General features: G+C 37.6%; 1 long non-coding RNA gene across 1 annotated transcript in view; it reads left to right on the forward strand.

Moving 5' to 3' along the window:
• Positions 1–4,373: 4,373 nt before the first annotated feature.
• Positions 4,374–26,608, forward strand: part of LOC145467646 (uncharacterized) — a 36,660-nt gene continuing 14,425 nt past the window's right edge. The window contains exons 1-6 of the long non-coding RNA XR_014042087.1: positions 4,374–5,291; positions 18,430–19,541; positions 24,965–25,057; positions 25,223–25,300; positions 25,458–25,526; positions 25,979–26,044. This is a non-coding gene — a long non-coding RNA (uncharacterized LOC145467646). The remainder of the gene's footprint in view (positions 5,292–18,429; positions 19,542–24,964; positions 25,058–25,222; positions 25,301–25,457; positions 25,527–25,978; positions 26,045–26,608) is intronic.

Raw genomic sequence — 26,608 nt, forward strand, 5'->3', positions numbered from 1 at the left:
TTATGAATGTGCTATTCCCCTGGACAAACGGAGTGTCATGTTTACTACAAGGTAATGATTTTCAACAAAAAACTTAACTGTGAACTGGGCCGACCATGGTGAGAGTGCAGACGTATTCCTGCTAGTTCTGTTATACAAATTTTGTTTATGGTTTTAGTTACGTGGCAGCAAAGATAGAAGTTTATATAAGAAAGACTCAAAGAAAAGCCAGAAGGAGGACAGAACCAAAAAAATATAGAAAATTCATGTTCTCAGTTTTGATAGCAATTAGGAGAATCACAAATTCGGGAATTAAACGTTTCTCTTGTATCCAGCCGTTCAGGGCCGCCTATATTACAGACTAATAATTGTTTTGAACCTTTGACAAAGCCGAGCTATATTTTACGAAAGTTTAAGAAAGTATAAAAAAGAAAAAATATTTCTTTATTCCATACTTTGTTTGATAATTACTTGTTAATATATCTGCGCTACATGTATTTCACTAATCCCAAGGGTGATTCATTGAATCTAATTCATATTTATGAGTATTTCGATTTGCAAATTTACAGTTAATTATGCATGCAACTTCTTTTCTCACCATGCCATCTTCCGAGAAAAAATGTCGCCGTTTAAGTCGTTCAAGCTACGGACGCAATATCTCAAAAGCTACAGGTTTACAAAGCTTAACTCAAAGGTAAACAGCATTTGGAAATCTTGCCGGTTATCAAATTCGCCAGCTTGTCCAGTTTTGTGGCGGAAAAGCGAGGGAATGTTGTTTCCAGTTGGAACAAGAAGCCGTCGTGCCTGTGATCTAAATCAAGTTGAACAGTCGTTACTCGCAACAAAGTTGAAGAGGTAAGACTTTATTCTTGATATCTGTTAATTTTTACTGAACAAGATTTTACAAACTATAAGTCCTATCTCAGTTTCATTCTTACCTGCCTTCTTGCAACTTCAGTAAGCGGTTGCGACTTTCAACTACATGGTTCTTGCACTTGGATTCTAAGGTTAGTTTAAATTCTAACCTTACAATATCTATGAACTTTGAGGAATTTTCCAGAGCCTTCGAATCTGAAAATATCCGAGATCTTTTCCAAGCAATTCAGTGCTGAAATACTGTTAAATTACCGTAATTTGTACACCTATCATTGTTCAAATGATGCAATATTGTAATAGATTCTTTCTAGCTCTGGGGTGAAATGAAAGTTTTCTTTGTTGTTGTTAAATGAAACGGCTTTGGGCAAGAGCATAATTTTTCAAGTTTGTTATCGGACGGAAAATAATTCTGAAGAACTTACGGACTTTTGTTGATCTACAGAGGGCTTGCTTTGATTTTGACCGTAACCCTAAGTGGGTATAGGGCCCGGGGGGGGGGGGGGGGGGCTTGCTACGAAGGGCTTGAAAATTGTTTGGGTGGGAGGTAGGTTGGTGCAGGTCGACGTCATCGAAGCTTAAAGTGCCTATGAAGTAACAAGTAATTCCTGCTTATTTGAAAGGCTTTTCAAAGTAAAGAAGAATGGTGTTTTCCTTTTTGGAATATCTTTTTTCGTTTAAGAGATATTTACGTTTTTGTACGGAAAGTGATGACATCATAGGTGGTTCCACTAAAACAGCACAACACTCGCTCGAGAATAACTCTAGAAATATTAAAGCAGTGTTCTTTACATTTGGAGCCTTTTGAAAACGCTCCGATTCTAGTGTGGATAGGTGAAAACGGAGGCTTTTGAAAATGGCGCCGAGAAAAGTGTCATATACTGTCGTTTCCATTGGCGTTTTCGGGCGTTTTTTAGTGTGGACGATAGGCGAAAACGTATCAAAAAGTATGCGGTTTGATATATGAAAACTAATCAGTGTGGACAGGTGAAAACAAAACAACTGAAAAACGCAAGTGTGGTCGAAAATATTTTGCTTTGATTTCGTCAGGGCGAAAACAGGTATTTTTAAAAACGCATTAGTGTTGTCTGGGCCTCAGTCAAACCTCAGGTACAAATGTAGGTAACTTGTTATTTTGTTGAGGCAATGTACTCGCTTGTATATTTTGTAAGGACTAACTAAATTGCCTGCTTTTCCTAAAACTACTACTTGCAAGAAGTTGATTTACATTGCCTCATTAGGGTATTCTCTCCCTGTCCCCCTAAAGTCTTCACATTTCTTGGTTAGACCTTTCCTTTTCTTCCAGATTTTTAAATTGAATTTGCTTAATAAGTTGAAGTGGATTTTTTTGTAAATCGGAATGGAAAACTGTGTCATTTGAATGATTAATGAAACAAAATGCTTTACTTGTTGCAAATTTTGTGATGTGCCTATTGGTTGCACTTTTTACAGAGGAAAAACATTTCCAGTTTTCGTCTTCAACTGCAGTTTTCTTGGAATCAATCTTGAGTTTTAGGAGGAACATTATATGTCAATATAATTCAGACGTGCACCTTCCGGGCCTGTTTACAGGGAGGGAAGGTTACCCTAGCAAGCGGGTTAACCCTAGCTGGAGTGTAGAAGATGGCCCGGGTTTTATAAGCAAAATTTTACAGTGACCCTACAACCCAGGACAACTTAATGCGCGGTTAGACTCGAAGGTAGAAAGTTAACCCGGGTTGGCGGGTTAACTCTACCTGGAGTGTGACCCAGGTAATCCTAGACTACGAGTAGTCCCTCTTTCGCTTAGTCCGTCGTGCGTGACGCGAAAGAAATCCGGGAGAAGAAATGGCCGCGCGAAATCCTGGCTACTTGAAGAGTAGAGTAGAGCAATTTTATTCAGGATATCTCCCGGGGTTATTGACAACAGGCGATAATAAGAGGACGTCAAGATAAGATATCACACACCAAAAAACACTCGGCCGTGAAAGGGCCCGTGGGGGGGGGGGGTACTTTGGGATTTTCTGGGTGGGGATGTGCCGCTGGGACCCTGGAAGGCTTAGCCTATACCAGAGCTAGTTCAGCTGAATTTTGCTACCTTATACTATAGTTAATTCCCTAAATCCCCCCATCTATCGACACTGTTGAGGCTGATTTGGGTGAATTTAAACTTGCCGAGTTGATTTTTTTTATATTTTTGAGTGGCAATTCCTGGTTTCCTTAGTCTAGATAAAATCTTCAACCAACTAGTCAGTTTTGTGAAAAATTATACCCTATTCTAGACCCAAACGCTCTGATTTATATGCCCTATCGTAGAGTAAACTGCTTGAAAACCATACCCTTCACAGCGGCACATACCTATATAGCCCATATATGGCACTGCCCCCCCCCCCCCCCACCGGGTGAAAGGGCAAACTCTTGGGCTTAGACGGTAGTCCCTCCTTTCGCGCGCTCCCAGGATTTCACGCGGTCATTTTTTTCGCTTCAAGTAAAACGGACTAAGCGAAAGAAGGACTACTCGTAGTCTAGGGTAACCCTAGCTGCCTTGTAAACACGACGCAGAAAAAAAAAAAGAGGAAATGTGTGAGTGCTAGGGTAAGCCGCTTGTTAGGGTAAGCCTCGCTCCTTGTAAACAGGTATAAACTTTTCCCGTCACGAACTGTGGTCAACACCCAATCACCGCCCGTTTTTAAGCGATGACGTAATCGCTTTATGCTGGCAGGCATACATTCCCTTGGATAGTGATTTTGCATAGTTTGTCGCGCTTATGTCCGTGCGCTTAGGTCGCGCACTTTTTATCCCCCTGTGGAAGCGAAATGCACTCTAGGAGTTCCTTTGCTGCTTTCCTTTGCCGTTTGTAGGTTCAGCGGAGTGGTTTTAATTGGAGCTTTTAAAAGAAGATTTAAGGGTGGATCTTGGTTTAAACAGTATCGGATAAATTTGCGTTCACGGGCAAACTCATAATAAGAACATATCCTCCATACATACAAGTTTAGATAGACAAGTAAGTCGCACAGGCGATAGGTGAAGGCTTTGCGGCTTTCCTTTGCTGTTCGTAGGATCAGCAGACTGCTTTTAATCGATATGAAAAGTATACAGTTAAAACAACAAATTAATTTCCAGTGAGGTAATTGGTGTTGCCAAATATCTCTCAAGATAATAAGGTGTCGATTTCAGAGAGAGTAACATTCCTTTGCGGGTTTCCTTTGCGGCTGTTTGTAGAATCAGCGGAGTGTTTTTAATTTCAGCTTTTAAACGAAGATTTGGGGTTTGATTTTGGTTTATACAGTGTCGGATAAATTTCCGCTCACTGGCAAACTCGTAATAAGAACATACCGTCCATACATACAAATTTAGATAGACAAGCAAGTCGCACACGCGATAGCTGAAGGGTCTACATAAAATTTACGGATTGGTAGCGCAGTTGTACTTTTGCCAGACTTGAAGTGAATCGAATGAGCATTGCATGAGCACTGAAATATACAGTTTACAGTAGTGATAACGATGTCAGGGTACGATTCATTTGCAGTTTTCAGTTTTTTATGAAGTTTTGGAAATGTGCTGTTTTATGTTTTCTGTCAACGAAAGAGTAGTTGTGATTAAACAATCAATAATCGTTTTGCCAGGGTAATGACAATACGAATGTTCATTGATGACAAGTATATGGTTAACAACAAATTAATTTTCTGTGAGGTAATTACCGTTGCCAAATATCTTTAAAGATAATAAGATGTCGATTTCAGAGAGAGAAATTTGTACTTTGCGGCTTTCCTTTGCTGTTTGTAGGATCAGCGGAGTGCTTTTAATTTCAGCTTTTAGACGAAGATTTGGGGGTAGATTTTGGTTTATACAGTGTCGGATAAATTTGCGCTCACGGGCAAACTCATAATAACATATCTTCGATACATACAATTTTAGATAGACAAGCGGGTCGCACACGCGATATGACAAGTCAAGAGAAAATGATTTTCTCTTGGACAAGTATATGGTTAAAACAACAAATTAATTTCCGGTGAGGTAATTAGCTTTGCCAAATATCTTTAAAGATAATAAGGTGTTGATTTCAGAGAGAGGAACTTTTCAGCGGAGTGATTTTTATTTGGGTTGATACATTTCGGTGACCCCTAGCACATGGACTAACAAGATGGACCTGGTACATGAACTACTTGAATGAACCACCAATGGACTACCCTAAATGTAAACCCCTAAAATTTCTGACCCAAAAGTTTAAGAATCAGTTTGTCTGCTCATGTTCCAATCTTTTAGGAACAATTTTTAAACGTCATCGCTTCTGCATGCATTGCGTGCCGTTTATTTGAGCTAAGACAGTTGGGTACACTTACATGACTGGTTTTGCAAGATCAAGTATTTTCGCTTCGAAATATGTGGAGCTCCTAGAACGAATTTAAACGATTTTAAACATCCTGAAGATTGTTTTGGGGAAGAAAACAATTCCAAAGGTATTGTAAGTAATTGAGATAGCAATTTCTTGAATTACCTTGAAATTTGAAGCGAGAATTGTAGCACGGGTTCGCGATATGAACACGTTGTTCATACGTGACTAAAGACTCTTCGGATCGCCACTTGTATGCTTTGAATCTTGCTTATTTATTTAATTATGTGTACTAGGACATCTTACGAAACGTAGAGCGCAATAACGTTGGATAAAAGCCTCGTTTTGCAGCGTTTCGTCGGCGGTCAGTGTAAAAGGAACACAGTGGCAGACTGCAGACTACGGACTGCGGACTGCAGACGGGGGGAAAATGCAGACTGAGGGTAAAATGGTCTAAAATGCAGACTGCATAAGCTCTACAGACTGTAGACTTAATCGTGTTTTAACTTAATCATGTTACCTTTTCTATCATTGAGAGTTAGCTGTAAACCGGCTAACTGGAGTGCAGACTTTCACTGTGATAATAGCCTGAATAATTCTGACAGCACTTGAATGGCACTCTGCATTCTGCATTTTACCCCTGGTCTTCAGTCTGCAGTCTGTGTTTTTCACTGACCAGTATCATTGAGGCTAACTTGATTATAATTTGCATACATGGCAGTTAACTGTTTTGGCAGCATGAGTGACCCGAAGAAAAAAAAAACGAAAAAAAAACAAACAACCGTTTTGAACCTATTTCCAGCAAATTTGGCAGGCTGGAATCTGAGAAAATTACCCTATTTCTGGCCATCATTTTTCAGCTCTTTTCGTCATATCCTCCCTTGGGAGGGTTTTGTAAAGTTAGCGAATTAGCATGCAAGCCACCGTAATGGTGATTGCTGTCAGCGAAATGTTTATTTGCTAAAAAAATTGCAGCCAAATCTTTCGGAGATGGAAGTCAGAACATTTGTAAGGATACAGAAAGTAATTTGGGACCAGTTGCTGGCTTGTAAGGCTGAAATTATCCAGAAGTAAGGTTTTTTTAACTTGAACGTAACAAAGGCCACGCGGTGAATATTATCGGCTCTTCTCACTCCTGTCTTGTTCTGTTTTTTTGTTTCGTTCTCTTTTGGAGCCCGCTGAGGTCATTTTTTCGTCTAAATAACCTGAGAAAAGTTTGAAAAAGATGTTTCTCTTCAGTTTTCAGCTCTCGGGCAATAATCCTGGATTTTTTTTTACCGAAACATTGGTTCCTGTTATGTTAGTGTGTTTTGGTGGTTATGGCGACCATCACTTCCTTTGTCGACTCAAGCAATGAAGCAAGGTTACAAAAAAAATCTAATAATATTTAGTTCTGGTTTTGTTTGATTTTGTTGAAATTTTAATATGATGAAGCTGGATTGTTAAGGAATAGATTTTACTACTGCCAATATGAGGTAGCTATTAACGCTAAAGTGATATATCGCTTTGAAGTCAGAGTTTTGAAGAGATTTTTTTGCAAAGCGTGAGTTCGGCGTGACTTTGTAATCTCAGATTTTTGTTGACCCTGAAGAAACAAGGTTTGGCAAGTAAACATTACAGATTGCGTAATTCAAAGTTGGCCGAGTGGAGGTCTGCATCTGATCTCTGACAAAAAAAAAAATAATAATAAACCACGGGTAGAACATGAACCGTGCTTGGCCCATGGCAGCGCGGTTAATTAGCATGTGACCACAGTACATTCCTGTGCAAGGATTTCTGTGTAAACATTCTTTATGTTCCTATTGTAAAATTTCTGTGAAGGATGGTTCAGACAACTTGTGGGTTAATCAATTTTGGCTACAAAAGACAGGTATAAAACTGACAATGAATTGACAACGTTTGGTGCTATTGATTTTGTTATTACAAGTGCTGTACAAGTGCAGATTCAAGACTCTTTATTATTTATTTATTCTATGGGGACCCAGGGATGTAAAACTTGGAGACTCTAGCATTTGTAGCTACATGTATTCGTGACAGGCTGTTTTGAGCATGTTTATTAATTTTTGTTAGTGTCCAAGCCATTGGCTCACTCAACTCACCTGCATTTAAATCATATTTGACAACAAACGACAGGCTTAAAACGTTGAAGTGATGGGTTTCAGTCATGCAGAAACAGACCAAAGAGATGGTGGTGAATTCTCAATTCAGTCAAGCTCATCCCATTGATGTGATGCCATTGATGTGATGATCGCAATCTGGCTTGATCACTGAATTCAACATTACAGCCAATTTCAGTGCAGTGTATAGACCCGGGTTTTGAAACATGACTCACCCATCATGATTCGACTGTGAGGCTACCACAGCTCTGCTAATTTCGTAAATGATAAGATATCAAGTAAAAAGACTATTTCCGACAAAATTTAAGGGTAAAACCTTGGTAGCATTCATTTAAGATAAGTCACGACTTTCAGCTTTTAGCAGTAAAATAGGTCCACGGTTTAACTCGTGCATCACGTCTCGCACTCAACAGGTAAACCTCAAAGACAATTTTAAAATAGCGATAAGATTCAGCAGTATATTAACTGAATTCATCAGAAGAGACAAAACACTAACACATGTGAGATGACAGAAATTGTCGCTTGCAATAATTTATTTTCAGGCTCTCATTATTGCTGATGAGTGCAAAATTACATTTCTTGACAGGAAGGAGTAACATGTTCTCTATTTTGTTTGTGTTAAAACTTGAAAGAAGAGAAAATTGAACAATTCAGGTATGGGGTAAAATACCCAATTGTGCATATGTTTTCTGGACATTGTAGTGTCATTTATTGTCATATTTTGGCGAGTTGAAGTTGAATCACAATGGGCACTGAAAAATGTGAATGACAAAATGAAACTGACATGTTATTGTCACGCTGCCGGAGTGACGCAAATTTAATCTACGCTTGGCAATAACTAATATTTATGATTCTGAAAAAATCCAAAAATATATACATTGAAGGAAAATATCATTTGCCATTGAAAAAATACTAGCAGCTTGTATTTCTCTAATGTTGCTACTTTACTAATTTTTTTTTTTGTGCCAGTCACAGGCTAACTTTGTTGTGGCCCTACTTTTCTGCTATCTTCTGGCGTAAACGGTATTCCAAAATTCCAGCCATGCTGCTAACACACCATTGTCTCCTATCAGGCCTGTTAATGACAGAATGCAAGTTTCAGCGAGCTTTTGCTCACAAAATATATTTTGTCAACGGCTGTATGACATCGGCAACAGCAAGAAATACCAGTTCTGCCTCTGAACCTTGAATTGCCCTTTTCCAAGTGCTCAAGGTTCTTCTGGTAGAAAACAATTCGTAGGGACCTCTTTTGCTTTGTCGTCCTTTATTTTTACATAAAGCAGGCTCTGCCTCCTGCTTATCATGGAAGAGTTCCCCTGTCCATTTCCATGTTCTTGCAACTATCCTCCTTTTTCCACATCACATGCAGGTGCTTCTTGTCAGAATCACGAGATTATGGTTGAATCATGACGGGCGAATCATGTTTCAAAAGTTTGGGTCTATACACTGGAATGAAACTGGCTGTAATTCATATTGGAGTTCCCTCTCGCAGGTTTACATGAGGCTACACTGTGTCTTAATCCTGGATTGGGAATGGGGTGAAGTGATCAGGGTAGAAGATTTACTCCCCTCTGTCATGCAGTGTGTTTTTGGCAACATGTTTTTTTTGGAGAGACTCCAGAAATTGTCTGCTTTTTCTAAAACTGTTATTCATAAGAGGTTGATTTATGCAAGTGAATAATGAAATATCATTTTATTTGAACTGCAGAGAAATATACGAAGACATGATTGATCATTGCAGTTATACACACAACAGTTGTGAAGTTAAAGCCTGAAAAAAAATTCAGGCCTGAATGGGATTCAAACCCATGAGCTCTGCGATACCGGTGCAGTGCTCTACCAACTGAGCTATCAAGCCAACTGGGAGCTGGTCACATAGTTATAGTTAGTTGTTAGTTATAGCTCAGTTGGTAGAGCACTTCACCAGTATCGCAGAGGTCATTGGTTTGAATCCCATCCAGGCCTGAATTTTTTTTGGCTTTAATTTTACAACTGCTTAAGTTGTGTGTATAACTGCAATGATCAATCATGTCTTCATAGGTTGATTTATGTATTGTCATTGGAGTATTCCTGCCCTTTCTTCCTGAAGTCTTTGCATGTTTAAAGGAGACCTTTGCATTTTCTCCAGAATTGTTAATTTGAATTTGCTTAAGTTGGAATGGATTTCTCTGTAAAGCAGAATGAAAAGCAGTGTCATTTGAATTATTAATTTGAATTAAACTAATTTCTTTGATTGATGCAAATTTCGTGCTGTGCATATTGAGAGAAGTAGCTCAATTTTCTTTATATATATCATGGTTTCATTTTCACAAATGAGCAGCTTCAAATAATGTATTAGTGTCCCTAACATTTTACCTTTGAGCTGTGTGTTTAATTTTAACGAGTGTTTCAGAAACCTTTCTGCATACACATGCAAAGAGCTCATATGTTGAGCCTCTGTTTGGAAGACTACCTGTGGTACTAGTGGATATCGCTCTTTATGTCAAATCTCAAATCTTAAATTATATGAAAATTAAAGCCTGAGGAATATTGTATAGATTGCCTAAAGTTTGTGAACAGTCTGTGAACTTGTTTGATGAATATAAGAACGCCGCATGGTGAAACTGCCAAAAAATAACAACCTCAGCAGGATTCATATGAAGATGACAAGTTTTTTCAACAGATATCGCGAATTCATTTAATTCAGAAAAACATTGATTTACTAACAACAAAGTTTATTGAGATTCTGCTGGATGCATTGTCTATACCATGAAATTTTTATGCAACAACTTACTGTAGAAAGCTGTAGTATGTACTTAGAACAAATAGTGCTCCAGCCATTGCCTGTAGCTGCTTTCACCTCTTGTAGAATATCTACAGCAATTGAGGTAAAGATAGATAGATCAAAGCTTAGGGCAACATACCAACTTTAAAGACCAGAGTTGTTAAACCATTTACTTACTTTCTGTTCAGGTTCACTTCCCTCTTTACAGGAGATAAACTCTATATTTGGTTTACAATTTTTTCTGTCAAATTCTAAAACTTTGAATGTTGGTCTTTAACGGTCAAATGAACCAAAATTTAGACATTTTTTTCATTTGAGTTCAATGTGTTCATTAAGTATAAAATAAACATATTCTGAAGTTTCAAACGAATTGGACGAAAAATTGTGGAGATATTGGAATGTTAAAATCACTGTTTTTTATCCTTCACAATTGTAGAGCGGTTGGGAAAATTGTGACCCTCCATATGAAAACACATCTTATGAAACATGGTAATTTGGGTGAAACCGGGATTTAAAAGGGTTTCCAAAGGGTTTCAAATTCCCGAAACCGGGTTTCCAAAGGGTTTCTAAAGAGTTTCCAAAGGGTTTCCAAAGAGTTTCAAAGGGTTTCCAAAGGGTTTCAAACTACTGAAACTGGGTTTCTAAAGGGTTTCCAAGGGGTTTGTAAAGAGTTTCCAAAGGGTTTCCAAAGGGTTTCTAAAGAGTTTCCAAAGGGTTTCAAACTACTGAAACCAGGTTTCTAAAGGGTTTCCAAAGGGCTTTTAAAAGTGTTAGCAATGGTTTTCAAAAGAGTTACCAAAGGGTTTTTTATTGTTTTTAAGAGTGCCTGCCTGTAAAAATCAGACAAATTCTTAATTTGCAGCAAGGGTCGAAAATCCGATTTCGCTCATATTCTTATGGTACATAGGCTAGGGCATGACAAAAACTACTGGATAGTTTTTTTGGCAAAATATCCTTTTAATTCAAAGAAATATGAAAATTACTAAATCCTGTTAAAATCATCATTTGTTGCACCATTTATTAAGGTTACTTCAAACCTTCACAGGGCTATATTGGTCGATTTTTTTTGGTCAAGAAAATTAATCTCCGTGAAGCACAAGTGTGCATACTGTGAATGCTAGGGGTTCTGTTATTTCATTGGCTTGTGGCTTTCAAGTTGACAGATTCCTCTGTGAAGGCGTGATATGTTTATAAATCTTTAGAAGGCGAAAACTCGCACTTGTTTTTCGAGAGAATCCCTTCTCTTTAAATCAATTAATAGGGTATGCAGATTTGACAGTTTTCCATGAAATTTGGTCAGAACATTCAGTGTAGATATGGAACAAAAGCGTGTCGGCGAATTCTTTTATTTTAGATACTTTCCTCGTGGCGGCCTTTAACAAAGCAGGTTACGCAAATTTTTTGATAGTCGAACTTGACAGATCTATAAAAAGATAACCAATAGAAATAAAAGAAAATGCTACACGTTTTTGGAGATTGAGGCTTTGTGATTAACACTGCACACTTATTCTGCATGAATGATCGCATTTGATACCCGATTAATTCGCTGGAACGTCAGTCAGTCATTTTGGAGTTGACGGCTTCTGCCGCCTTTGGAAAGCAAAATCCAAAACAAAACATAATTTTATCGAATTCTACATTTTATAACCTTTCTGTTGATATATAGTTTGTGGGGGTTTCCAAAAACAGCGCGCATATGAATTTTTTTCTGGAGGACTCCCGCAAAGATTTGAAGTAACCTTAAGCAAGTCTGAGAACCTCGCATGCAAAACCACATCATTCTTCCGTCTTTAAAACACCCTAATATTTTTGTGCAATGCTTAAATGTGTACTGGGTTGATTTTAGGGAATGCTGCATTGTCTTTTTGGAGCAAAATAATTAAATTTCAAAGACATGTATTTCATTCATTTAAGAGTACTTCGTGAATGTAATTAATTTTCACCATGTGCGAAACCTTCAAATGGATTAAGCTTCAGGTGGTTGATTCACAGAAGGATGGTCTACAGATTCCTGTAAAAATTTCTTTGGGCAAATGATTGTGAGGGACGCGAGAGCTTTTCAAACTACGTTAAAAATGCAAATGTTTGACCTTCCGTCATCAAATTTCAGTTTACGAGTTAGACGTATATTTTAGCACGTGCCTCATGACTTGACCTATATTAAGTTGAAATAGGCACAGAGCTGATAATTTCGTAATGTTCTGACCTTATTTGCTGTAAAAGGCAGGTCCAAACAGTGATTTGACATGTTTCTCTCACTATTCGTCGCATATAAAGCAGAAGTTTGCTTTTGTTTACACAATGTCCGGTGTACATCGCCTACTGTCAACCTATTATTGGTTGAATACCAGGAATCTGTGACCATCTTTCGGCGCATATGATCAGCACTGCATCTAAGTCAAAAACGGCTAAGTCATTTGCAGATAGTTGCTTGCTTTGCACTGCACCATCCTGCGCCAAAATATTTCGTTTGATCACTTGCTGACCATTGCTGGTAAGAGTGTCGTAGCCCAATCTTACAGCCGGTATTTGTTCTAAGGGAGTGAAGAACATTAGGTCAAGCGCTGGTCGTAAGTAGAATTTCCTTGTTTTATCAATTTTAGGTGTTCTCGGCCTAGCTAACTATTAGAACTCTCTCTGATTCACTAGCGAATCGCAGTAAAGACATAGTGAGGTAATTTGGGTGAAATCGCAGAGGTCTCAACATGTCTAAATTAGTGCTGCAAGTCAAATGATCAAATTATCCTTAAATTTAGCTTTATTTGGCTCGTTCAGCTCATTTGCAGTGACTTCAACAGCCTCTACAATCATTTTATGGCTTCTTTTAAGAGAAAGCGCTCTCAGTACGACATGGCTATATTTATGTACAGTAATTCTGACTGATTTTTCAAAAACATATCCACTATTTTTGTGCAGTCATGACACAGTTTTCATAAATTTAGTCATATACTGGTATACAATAGCCTCTGTTTGCAGCGAAAATATTCTTGCAAGCATATTTGTCAGCAGACATTATCTTTTCTGAGAAGCAAACAGTTTTCCTTGAGCTTTGAGGAACAGATAATGTTCAAGGACAAATATCCGAGCATATTTTCACACCAAATGGGGGATATTTTGTTTATTATCCTTCAAATGCTTTTTGCAGCATGCGCAGTTTCGAAAGTTGGGAAATATCAATAGAAGATTCCCCAGTTTTAGCTGAGGATTATTCAGTCAAGCAATGCATTTAGACCAATCGCGAACGAGCGAAAACATCTGATGGATTATAAACTAATACAGGATAAAGTAAGGAAGCAGTATTCTGCCATAAATTTCTGACTTAAAATGTTTAACAACTTGTCTAACTTCTCACATGTAGCAATTCAACTCCCAGATATTCTAAATTAAATGCGATTTTGAGACGGCAATATTGCAACATATTTGCGGCTAATTGGGAGAAATACACAACACTACGTTTGATTAAAATACAAACTCCTAGTACGCATGAACAATTGCCATGGATACCAGCCCACAATGTTGTTTTTCTGTTAGCCGGCGAGTTCAATATTTCGACTTTTAAGCTGTAGATTCCTCTCAGGAACTAAAGAAATTCATTCAGTGTAACTAAGTGAAGTTTTCCAAAGTATCGAGCAAAGAAAAAGCGGAAGAATTACACAAATTCGTCTTTATTCAAACTCAAACTTTTCAAAAAGCAGTTTCGCCATCTTGCGTGAGCTAGCTTGTGCAGTAACTCACAAACCGACTACTTTGAATAATTGAAAAGCCTACATAAGGATCCCTGTTACATTAAATAGCTTGTAGAGATGACTTAGTGTGCAGCAAAAGTTGTCTGAACTGTGCTAATGGCAATAAGTGAAAGATTAGTGGAAAGCCATTGCTCTAAAATTCTGAACAGGTCCTGAAATTTAAAACTTACGTAAGGAACCCATTTCAGTGCTGCATTGTTATGGCCAATTTTCAACCAATCATGCGCGATTAAAGTGAGACCGCAATACCTAATTCTATAAGGACCAAATAGAGTTAAACTAAGCATAAGACCACAAGTATGGATTGCGGACCTATTTTGGGGGTTCCTATCAGTGGCACATGAAGCCTTTATTTAATGATGAAATTGTCATATCTTAAGAACTGTACTTTAAGGGATGCCATAACTAGTTAAGTTAATTATGAGAGTTTGATTGCTTCAAAATTATGTGCCAAGAGTAGTTCAGATTTTTGGGATTGCCTATCAGCTGAATTTAAAATGATTTTCAGCCTGGGGAGGTAATTAAGAAACTTAAAGATTGTTTTACATTCAGATTTTTTATCCTGAAAAATTATATTAATATCTTGAAAGTAGCCAGCATGCGCAAGACCAGTACAACAGTCCTGGATGGCAGTATGGCCTCTGTGGCAACACTGTATCTACTAAGAATGGAAGAGATAGCCCACACACAATTACATAGAGATTTGTTCTTTCTTGTGAACACCATCAAAATGATATACAATGTAACATAAGAGCTCAAGCTGAGAATTTGAAATGTGCAGTTTATTTAGGACTCACGAGCAAGTCCGTGCAAATTCCCTTCCCTTGCTTAATGGTTGTAGATTAAAGAAAATGACCAACAACAGTACGGAAGTGATTGTGTGCTATTGTATCAAATACGCCATTTTATCAATGGTAAAGTTGAGGAGAAAACTGCTGGTGATGGGCCAAGCTTAGCTACAATGTTTGAAGATGACAGACATGGTGAAGATGATATTAATTTTAAATTTAAATTTATTTAAATGTTTTTATTTATTTTAAATTTACTCAAATTCTATTGTGCAGATGATCAAAATAAAATAAAGAATTAAATATATTTAGAAGTATAAAAAAGGAGATTAATTAATTAAGTCAGTTTATACAGAATTCTAGATTCCTTATTTTAAATAAACTACTTGAGATAAGATATAAAATACATAGAATACTAATATAGACAAAATCGCAACAACAATAAGTGATCAGAAAACTATAAAAATTTCTCCTTATTTTAGTTAAATTTACTAATGTAAAACTAAGTGACTTTCTCACTAAATGATGACAATTGATCAATTGTCCTAATAGCTACAGGCAGGCCGTTCCATAAATCCACAATGCGATTAAAAAATGAGAATTTAAAGACTTTGGTTCTAAAACGACCCATGGCAAGCATGGCTTTTAAAAGAATGAATATATATAATATGTTGATAACAATGGGGTGACAGGCCTGCACAACTCCCATCCACGTGTAATAGCCGGTTAAAGCTTTGCTCTAACGAGTATATCCTTTAGGGATCTGCCCCTTTTGTACGAGACAATAGGGGGATCTTTGAATATTCTTCTAAGCAATGGTTGTTGTTGAATTAAATGCCATTTCTGCATAAGTATTTGCTTTAAGTTAGGCACTGAAGGGCGATATTGTGTGACAAAAGGCAAGATTCGCTTGTCTTGTTTACGTTTCTGTTGTAGGGCAGCTTTTCTCTCCTCAAATGTAATTTCTGCGAGAGCTGTTGAAACAAGAGTTTCAGGATACCCTCTTTCGATGAGATTTGTTTTAAATTGTGAAATAGCAGTTTTGAATGCTGTTTTAGAGGAGTTGGTTCGGAGAAGTCTGAACGCTTCGCCCTTGATGAAGCCCTTTTTGACCCCTGGTGGGTGGCAACTTGAGAAATGCGTGTACTGAAATGTTTCAGTAGCTTTGAAATGAGTTTTAATGTCTAGTCTAGACTTTTGTGCAAATCTTTCGCCTTTGTAAACTCTTGTGTTGAGGAACGTTGTTTCCGTGTCAGAAACTTCAGCCGTGAACTTGATAGTGGGATGGTGGCTATTTGCTAGTTCAATGAACTGCGTGACTTCGTCTTTGTTTATATTCCAGATAGAGAATATATCGTCAATATACCTTTTCCAGGCGAGTGGTTTTTGAGCGCTTGATTTAAGATTTGTGATTCTACCTTTCCCATAAAGATGTTGGCAAAAGCGACTGCCATTTTTGTACCCATGGCTGTTCCATGTGTTTGGAGGTAGTTTTTTCCAGTAAACTGGAATGAGTTTTCTTGAAGTATAAGTTCAAGTGCTCTTTTAAGATGTTGTGTTGGGATGGGGGATTCTCCTTTATAGTAAGATTCGTATGCGTTGCATACCGTTTCTATCCCCTCCTCTTGAGGTATATTTGTGTATAGGCTTGTCACGTCCATTGAAACAAGGATAGCGTTCCCTGGTACTCTCGTTTTTTCTATGAAATTGATGAAGTCCGTCGAGTCTTTCAGATATGACTCCTGTTCTTTTGCTATGGGTTGAAGGAGTTTGTCTACAAATGCAGACAGTCTCTCTGTCGGACCATCACACCCAGATATTATGGGTCTTCCAACCGGAGTTGGTTTGTGAATTTTTGTAAGCGTGTAGAACACTGGTATGCGAGGCGGGTTAGGTGTTTGACAAAACCATAGTTTGGTCATGTCATCAATATAGTTGTGCTGGTGGAGTTCCTTAACTAATTGTTGTACCCTTAGGGATGTCTCTATAACCATAGGACGTTCAAGGGGTTTGTAGTGTTCACGGTTGTCTAACTGGATTTGTCCTTCGAGAATTTTATCTTCAGTGTTTAGGACAACCGTTCACGTTCCCTTGTCTGCCTTTTTAAGATTGATGTTGGAATCTTCTTGTAGCGTTTTCAACGCCTTTCGTTCTGTGTTGGGCAGATTATCCTTAGGTTTTGTAAGTTGTACTTCAGCAAGTTGAACTTTGACCTCTTCTAAGTAGCTTTCAAGAGCCACTGATTGTTGAACCGGCGGAATCCAGTTTGATTTAACGTGGAAAGGATGCGGTTCGTTGTATTCCCCGTGGAAAATGTATTGTAGGCGCATTCTTCTAGCGAAATGCTCAAAGTCCTTCAAAAGATGGCGCCTTATTTGTGTATCATTTTCCTTAGGTGTGGGGATAAATTTGAGACCCTTAGCTAACAAGTTAGTTTGGTCGTTTGTGAGGTCTATGTTCGAGAGGTTCTTTATGTGTTTCTTGTTTACCTCTGTTTGTGCATGTAAACGATCGGTTCGATCCTTTTTTCTGCGTTCTTTTCGCTTTTTGTTTTGTATTTGGGATGGCTTTTTCTTCCCATGTCCCCGTTTTATAATACGAGAGTCAGAGAGTAGACAGGTATAATCTCTCTTCTGTTTATTGCTGTCATCTAATAATGTTGACAATGACATGATTTCGGCTCTAAGTTCATCGATCCTTCTTGATACATTGTTTTTGTTTACAGTTTCTTTGGGCGCCGAGCGCGCGAAAGCTGTTTTTTTGGTTACAATGCTCTGCTCTGCGATGTGGTGTATTTATATTAACAACAACAACAACAATAATAATAATACCGTGCCAAGTTTGAGGTTGTACTACAAAAATAATTTCTATCAGTTACTGCGAATCACTTAAATTCAGACTTTTCTACTGTAAATTGAGTAGCAGAAAGCAAGGAAATTTGTCAAGTGTATTCCACAGATATTCTCTTAAATACAGCAATGATCATAGAGATAAACTTGACTGCAATTGCCTTTTTTTGCTTCAAATTGAGCAGCGAGAGAAATACAGGATTACATGCCATTGCAGCGTGAAGCTACAAACAACCAAACAAACTCTCACAACTTGAAAACACTCAATTGAATTTACTTACAATGACTTTCCTTGCCATTTAATAGTGAGTAGAGATAAACTTGCTTTGGTTAATCGTTGATGGAAGTGTAAAAAGGGTAAAGGTTGACAATTACAGTTAGTTAACTCACGAAAATTGACCAACACGACAATTTCACCCATGCTGTTTCCCATCATTATGGTGACTGTGGTCAGAGATAGGAAAATCTGGACTGTGCTAACAACCAATTTTTTACCACGCCCTTTTCGAAAAAAATAAAACAATTTAAAAGTTGGCTTACTTTACTGGTAATTTGTATTCACAGCTATCCAGTGGATAAGTGATTTATCCTGTGGATAGCATTATCCACCTTTCGAACAACCTGGGCCTGGTTAGACAATGTAATTTGTATGGGACGTTTGCTTATATAAGGGGATCCTGGCTGATGTCACTGTTTGCATTGTGGCTTATTAGCATACCAGCTGGCATACAAAGAAGGCATCGTGTTAGATATGAATTGACTCCAAGCAGTTGAAGAGCTAGTGAAAATTTGTTAATTGTGAAGTTAATGGTGCTTTGACCTTTCAATATTCAGAACTGATTCTTTGATAGTTCCATCAGAAACTGAATCATTTATGCTTATGAGGCAAATAAAATTTGTGGAAAAAAGGATTTCCCCATACTAGCCAAAGAATAGTTATCTGAAAAACACACAATCACAACTTAACTGTTTTTCTTTTTTCAAAACTATTTGCTTTATAGTAAACTCATTTTGCAAGTGATGAGATCAGCCACCAAAGATGGGACTGGATTGGACAACTACTTCCTAATAAGGAAAAAGAAGTGGAAGTTGCACGGACACCCAAAAAGATAAAAGAGCAAAGCAAGATTTGACACAGATGCTGGAAAACAAAAGTTTCAAATTAAGTTCAGTGTCAAGCAATTACATGCATCACCACATCTCCTCCCAGACCAAAATGACACCAAGGACACTTACTGGTACAAAACCAAGCAGGGGAAAATCTGTGGCAAGGTGCATGGTTCCACTTTGTACGAACTTTGTTCTTCTCAACTACAAAGTTATGAAATGATTTGTTCACTAGAGACCTATGTCCTTGATGTGGTTGGAGGTTCCCGCGAGGGGAAGCCTACCTCTTCGGAGGGCGCTGGTGTCAGGGGTGAGTTATGACGAATGCTCTGGCTCACATTGAAAAAACCCTGCACCAGTGTGAGTCCAACTTTACCCTTCGGGGTAAAGGGTATAGCTCGAGTCAACTCCTTCGGGAGGGTATATGGACAACGAAAGAGCGATGACGACGGGTCTGACCTCCCCATACCGAGCATTTGTTTTTCGTGGACTTGTCATTTCATGTTGTGTTGAAAGAACAAATGATTGGTCCAGCCAAATTATATTCCAACTAGATTTCCATGAATGCAGTGATGAAAGCCTCTACAACATCTTAGCAGTTAGCAGCCTTCAAACCACTATAACCCAGCCATGATCAAGTCATAAGTGATGTTTAGGTCACATACATCTGTGCGAACGAAGAACACCATCAATCTAGCCCAACAAGATAGCATCATTGGCAGGAATCCTCGGAAGAGTTATGCAGGAAAGAATGAAGCAGCTTGGCAAGGATTTACATCTTATGCAAGCCCAGCAAGCTCTGCCATTTCTGATTATCCCCCCAATAAGGCTTGTTGAAAGCTAGCTGTAGGACAGAATTGTATCAAGATTATCAGTGACAAGTCAAAAAAATATGTTGCAGAGTTGATGTGGTACTTTCCTGCTGTTTGAAATTCAATTACGTCCAGGACATTGCTATTTCCAAGGAAAACACGGCTACCAAGGGAGTGAAGGTCGAACACTGATCGTGAGTAGAATTTCCTTGTCTTATCAATTTTAGCTGTTCTCAGCCTAACTAACTATTAGAATTGTCTGTGATTCACTAGCGTGGAAGAAATTTATTTGCTTGGCTTCCTGTTGATAATTGACGTAACAAAAACATGTTGAGTGTTCACTTAGTAATAATTAAGGCCTACTTTCTGTGGGGTTTGCTCGATACTCGAAGTAGGAAGCTCTTGTTCAGCTCATTTTGATATCTGTACATTTGTGTTGATTTAGACTCAGGTTTCATGTGGAAAGCTGTCCTCATTAAATAATATTGTACAATTCGTGATTCAATGAAAAAATGGTAAATTTAGTCTTCCTGGCCTCAAAAGTAACGCAGGAGAGTTATTTCCTTTTATTTGAGCCAGGATAAGCCTTGTAGAAAGCTAGCTCTAGGACAGAATTGTAACAAGATTATCAGTGTCAAGTCAAATTCTATGGGGCTTCTTTAAGGACAAAATAACGAACATCCATACATTAATGTTTTGTTAAATTAATTATTGTTGTGTGAGATAATACAAATTTTAAAATAGCATAAATCAATTTCTTATGGGATACATCGATTTTGAATGTCATACATTGATGTTGTGCAGCAAACATCACTTTCCTAAATCATGCATGACCGTGTACAACTAAAAGATGATCGATAAGCCTAAAAGATGAGGTGTTAATTCCCAAGGCCTCTTCTTTTGGCCGACTTCGGGTCACTTCTATTTCTGCTTCCTATTTCTGCTTTCAATGACTTAGTCATTGAAAATTCTTGATTTTTTCCATTTCTGATCTGTTTTCTGGAAACCTTTCTCATCTATCAAGGGAAATGGTTTCCTTCTGCATCAAATTCAAACAGCAGATCAAGTGGTTTCACAGTTTTTTTGTTTCTGTCAAATTTTGTAACCTTTTCAAGTTATTTTCTCAGTTAGTATAGAGTGCAGACTACAGACTGAATGCAAAACACAGATTGAGAATAGACTGTTTGTTTTTCTCTTATGTGATAACATGTCATTTTTCAACTTACCAAGTGTCATGCAATCGCTTTTCTGCAGTCATCTTCAAGAATGGGGAATATTCCAGGCCCATTTCTTCAAATATTTTGTTTTTAACAAAGCATCAAGGCCATAATCATTCTTAAATAGAATTTCAAGCCTTAATAGTCTTCACACTTTGCGCATGAGATTTCAGTATTAAATAACAACACGTAATATGATGGAATCTAAGAATATTGAGTAAGAATTTTGAAGCAAATTAGGGTCAGAGCTCAACGTTGTGACCACTGCGACCAAATTTTTTTTCATTGGTGACTAACTTTCAATCCTTTCCACTGAAATACATTTGCTGGCGACTAAATCTGACAACTTAGGAGCCAGCTGGCCCCAAGGTTTCTTCCTGAAAGTAGAGCCCTGAGAGTGTTCATGTTCTCCTCATGTACAATGTGTTGTATATCATAATATAAATGAAGAACAATGGGCAAATTCTAACAGTCAAAAGCGAAGCTTCATTTTCGTGACTGGCCATTTGTTTAGTTTTCTTGTTACATGTGTTTGGTAACTGTGTGTGTTCACCCTTGAATGTTAATTTAACAATATCAAGACAAAGGAGTAGTTTTGCTGTAAGTCTGCATTTGGCTACAAGATGAACACTGATAAATCTGTTAGAAGGCCTAGAGGAAGTTGGTTCAGTGTTGTCACTCTGTTGTTTCTCAAATATTGTACACGTGTGTTATGTGATACTGACCTCGAGCGTGAAGTGTTAATACTAGGAAACCTTGAATTCTTTTCAAGAAATGAATATAGCCTTTATACCTTGTTAAAAATAGAATATATGAAGTAACAGGCCAAGAATATTCCTCAATATTGCAAATTCTTATGGAAGATGACCATGGAAAAGTGATTGACACTTGGTAAGCTGTAAAATGACATGTTATTATTATTCCCAGTCTGCATTTTGTACTCAGTCTGATGTCAGCAGTTTGCATTTTTTACTGATTGCCTACATTTTTTATAGCAGAGTACCTGTGGACTGAAGGCGTTCGAGTGGAGCCCCAGATTTCATTCCAATTTTAGGACTGAAATCTTTGTTTTTCTATAAAATAGGCGTAGGCATTCTCAGATTGGCCTTTCTTCAAAATTTCTGATGCTTCATATACTATATGTAAGCCTAGCACTTTATGGGTGGGTTTCAGAAGATGTCAGAATGAAGGCTGAGAAATCACAGTGTTTGACATATTATTGCCAACTAGACAGGCCAGCCCAAAGGCGAACCTGTCTTGTGCTCTGTCAGTATGCAAGACGACATGCTTTTGTGACAAAACTAGGACAATTAATATTCTGTTTATGAACTCGACTTTGAATCGCCTTGGCTTTGGGATGCTATCCATGGGTACAGCTTTCTTTCACTTATTTTGATTGCATGTATTGATTAGTTCCAGTGGCCACAAATAGTCAGTTCAGTATCCAGCGAAGGTCAAAAATGATTGGAATTGATGGAAAGGTTATGTCTATCAGCGAAAATATTCGAATCAGTTGCCAGAACTATGTAGTTTGTTTACTACTGAATGAGAATGCAGGCTGTAATGCCTGTTATGTCGGCGAAACCACCCGACATTTTTCCACACGCGTACGTGAACACTTAGCCGTTGATAAGGCCTCTCACATTTTCAAACGTCTTCAGAATTCTGAACATTGTCGCTCATTGTGTTCAATAGACTGCTTTCATATTTTAGATCACGCCACTACCAGCTTTCAACTCAAGATAAAGGAGGCTATCCATATTCAAAAAGAACTACCTTGCCTCAATCAGCAATTACACCATGTAAATCTAAAATTATCCTTTTAATTTACACCTTTTCATGTTCTTTTGTTACTATTTGTCTTAATTAGCATTTTTGTCTACTTATTATTCAACTTGCTTTGTAATCATTCAAATGAAGATGACAGAAGTTCTGTCGAAACATGTCTTGTAAACTTAAAAAATTGGTTGTTTTCCTTAAAATCTTTACATGTCTGCTGTTATCTAGACCTTTTGGAAATTTTTTAGTCTACGGAAACTGGCGCTGTCACACAATTGTTTAGACTCTTTAACTAAAGTAAAGGCATCGAAGGCACTCTCACTCTTTGATTACTGCTAGTTTTAAATTTCAGCAGTAGTTCTTTGTGTTATCATTTTACTATAGATTCACAATAATTATTATAGAAATTCAGATTTTCTAGTCCATGCTTATTTATGGTCATGTACTGTTCATCGCTGTCTATTTTATGTTTCTTGTTCCAAACGAAAATATTTGTCGAGAACAATTCTTAATACCTCGTGGGTTTTAATTTTTGTATAATATCAAACAAGGAAGTGCATATGAAACTTCAAAACACAAGGCAAGATAGCATTGTGCCTTTTTGGCACTTGCCAGAAGGTATAACTAGTATAATTAGCATGTGATCACAGTACAAATTTCTGTGAAGGGTGGTTCAGGCAACTTGTGGGTTTATCAATTTTGGCTACAAAAGACAGGAATAAAACTGACAATGAATTGGCAATGTTTGGTGCTATTAATTTTGGAAATATGAGTGCCATACGAGGGCAGATTCAAGACACTTTTAATTATTATTTATTTATTTTATGGGGACCCAGGGATATAAACCTTGAAGACTCTAGCATTTGTAGCTACATGTATTTGTGACAGGCTGTTTTGAGCATATTTATTTTGTTAGTGTCCAAACCATTGGCTCACTCAACTCACTTGCGTTTAAATCAAATTTGACAACACACAACAGGCTTAAAACATTGAAGTGATGGGTTTCAGTCATGCAGAAATATCTTAAGATGACAATGAGTGGATTAAAAACTAACCTCTTTTGCGCATTTTCTGGGAATAAGCAAACAGATATATGTCACAAAAATTAATTGTTAGGTCTATGATCAATGTCTCTCTGCACATGTATATACATACCACAATGTGTCAGATCAGGGAATCAGGCCAGATTAAACTGCATTCGTCATGTTACTGGAAGTGTAACATTTGTATTCTGTTTACTTTACATTTTCTTTTTAGTATGAGAGTAGCCTGCGTACATCCAGATATACACAGGCTAGCATGAGAGCATAGTCTAAACTTTGAAGGGAAATGCAAGTCACGTAGAACTTATTCTATCGGAGTGGTTTGCGATTCCTCTGATATCAGTATCATTTCAATCCATGAAATAATTAAAGCAACAAACAACAGATTTAAGCTAAAACTTGGCTTGAATACAGAGCTGCCTAAACTTTCCTGAAATGGAAGACATGGAATTCTAAACTGTGTGACAATCTGTTTTAAAGAACCCTTTTTGATAAAGGGTTTTAAATACTGAAGTCCCAAAGAATTAAATGCAACTCTAAAATAAGAAAAATCTAGGGATCACAATGAGAAAATAAAAAACTATCATATAATGCGCACTTTCCAAGCTAGCAAACAGGTATAAATCACAAAAATTAATTGTCGATAAAGGTTGAATCAGGCCAGATCAAGGCAGATGGAATTTTATTGGCAAAATTAATGAAAGTGAAAATGTATTTTGTCTACTTGATCTAGTGTTATGCTTGCATTACACTTGTTTGGTTTGGCATTGGATTTCTCTGCACTAAACAAGTGGCACCGGGCAACCAAGGCAAAGGGTCTTTGATTACATTACATGAACTTTCACATGAAATGCATCTTAGCTGCTTGACACCGGTAGACTTCAAAATTAATTTCAGCACCATTATGTAAGATATAGCTCAATCAAGTAGCATTGTTATTAGTAACTTGAACTTGACATTCATAATTCAATTGACATAATTACATAGTGTATTATTTATTTAGTTTGTAATTTACAGCTACAAAGGTTTTGTGTTTTATTATGAGTGAGCTGTTCTGCTGCTTATCTTACCATTACCTTTCTGAGTTGTTAAGTAGGTAATACTACATATTTAATTTTGTACTTTGCTGTACATCACAACCAAAACAAACTTGTTGGGTCTACCTACATGTAATCATTTCAGTCTGCCGAAATGCTCCTTCCCTCATGATCAGAGGCTTTAAATTCTCAAAAAGTAACTCTTGCATTTTTTGAGTGCATGTACCTACATGTATGTTTTTGCTTAGTTCTACTGACTGAGATTTTTGTGAAAGTCAACCTATCTTTTTCTGGAAAGTACTTTTGTGCCCTTTCATATGAGATATGGTAAATTGCTTTGCTGTAAATACTTGGTGAGATAAGCAAAACAATTTTAGGGGAACTAGTGAAAAAAAAATAGAGTGAGATGTTGGTTCCAAACACTTTCTACCACTTCAATTTTCAGACAATCCTTGCAAGAAGAAAAAATACCTCCCCAAACTTGTATACATTTCCGAAAACGAGTACACTGATTCAGTATTTCATCACGTTTCATTTGCAGCATGAATTTTCATGTAAAGTGCCTAGGATTCATTTAGGAGAGGAAAAGAAAACCGACATAGAGAGCTGTTGTCTCATGTCACTCCAATTCAAGGTGAGCTTGAAATGAATCTGAGAACAAAAAGGAAAATAGTACAGGTGTAAAGTCTAATGGTACAATGTCTGTATGGATCTGTGGAATGACTGCTCCTCGTCTGGATCAAAAACTCTGAATTTCTTGCCTTATCAATTTTCTTGTTTTGTTTGTCTTTCTTTGCAGCATTGGATTAATGTTCTGCTTATTTCGGCACTGACCACGATGCAAGCCCAGAAGCAAACACCTCACTCAGTTGAAAATGTAAGTATGTCGTTTTTTTTTTGCTAGGCTCACTATTTCACACAATTCATTGTCAAAAGTGACGTAAAGGTTTTTCTTTATGCCTTTTGTTGGGTGTCCCTTTCTTATACCCACTTAATTTTTTACTGATTCAGTGTTATGCTTGTTTTGTTTGCAGTTTGAACATTATCGAGAGGTGGTGGAATGTGGACACTGAAACTGCATGTTCTTTTGATAACAAAATAAGGTAAGCAAGAAATTATAAGTCAATGGAGTAACAATGGATAATGCCATAATGTAAGTACTGCCAGTATAGACTGTGTCATTGCCTCAGGGAAAATAGCAATGTCTGTATAACTGTTGATTCTCGAGGGATAAGGATCAGATCAAAAACAGCAAAGTCCTTGCTTTGGAATATTTCATACATGTAGCAATGCATTTGATTTGTTTCTCGTTTCCTACTTCCTTTCTTGTGGGAGGCATGGTGGCCTCATGGTTAGTGTGGTCGTCTCCTCATTGAGTGGTGCAGTCTCGAGCCCTGGCTGGGGACATTGCGTTGTGTTCTCGGCCATCCAGTGGGGAGTAGAAATACTCCTAGTCACTTCATGCCACAGAAACCAGGGTAAGCTTTGGCCTGACAGGCCCACTTGGCTGGTATGGAGACTTTACCTTTTATCTTCTTTACCTTTTTCTTACTAGAGAGTTCTTCTGTGTCCTATGCTGACCTCGATCCAAGGCTAAGGGGAGATACACTCCATCAAAATTGTAAGTGTTTTTCTATGTTGCTGAGTGATGATATTTTTGTGCAATTAACCGTTGTATTGGGAAAACAGGATATTTTTGGTTGGGAATGTAATGAAATAGCCGGGAACAGCTCAGGACATGAAAATTGCTACGAGAACACTGAATGTTAATTTTGAAGGAAATTGGAAATGAACCCAGAATTTACAGGACAACCTTCATCACTACATGGTATGGTTCCAAACACATTAATATTTAGGTTGTTACCCATGTTAAAATTAATAAGCTTACATGTATTCCAAAAATAGTAATTGAAGAATGCAACGAACATTTTAGAACATAGATGTGGAGCAGGGGGAGCTGGCAGCTATCTTTAAACATGTCACTTCTGCTTTAGATTATTGCCCCAGTGAAGCAATCTGTCAATCATGTGAGAACTGTAACAAGCATGTACATAACATGAATATAACTCGAGGAAACCGCAAGATGTTTTGCCACCATTTTTGTTCAGAATTTGCCTTCAATTCAATAATTGTTTTTTTGCTGTTAGCTATTTTTAGCAACAGATCTGAGACAATCAGGACTAAG

This window comes from Orbicella franksi, chromosome 14 (assembly GCF_964199315.1).
Source record: "Orbicella franksi chromosome 14, jaOrbFran1.1, whole genome shotgun sequence".
NCBI classification, from domain to species: domain Eukaryota; kingdom Metazoa; phylum Cnidaria; class Anthozoa; order Scleractinia; family Merulinidae; genus Orbicella; species Orbicella franksi.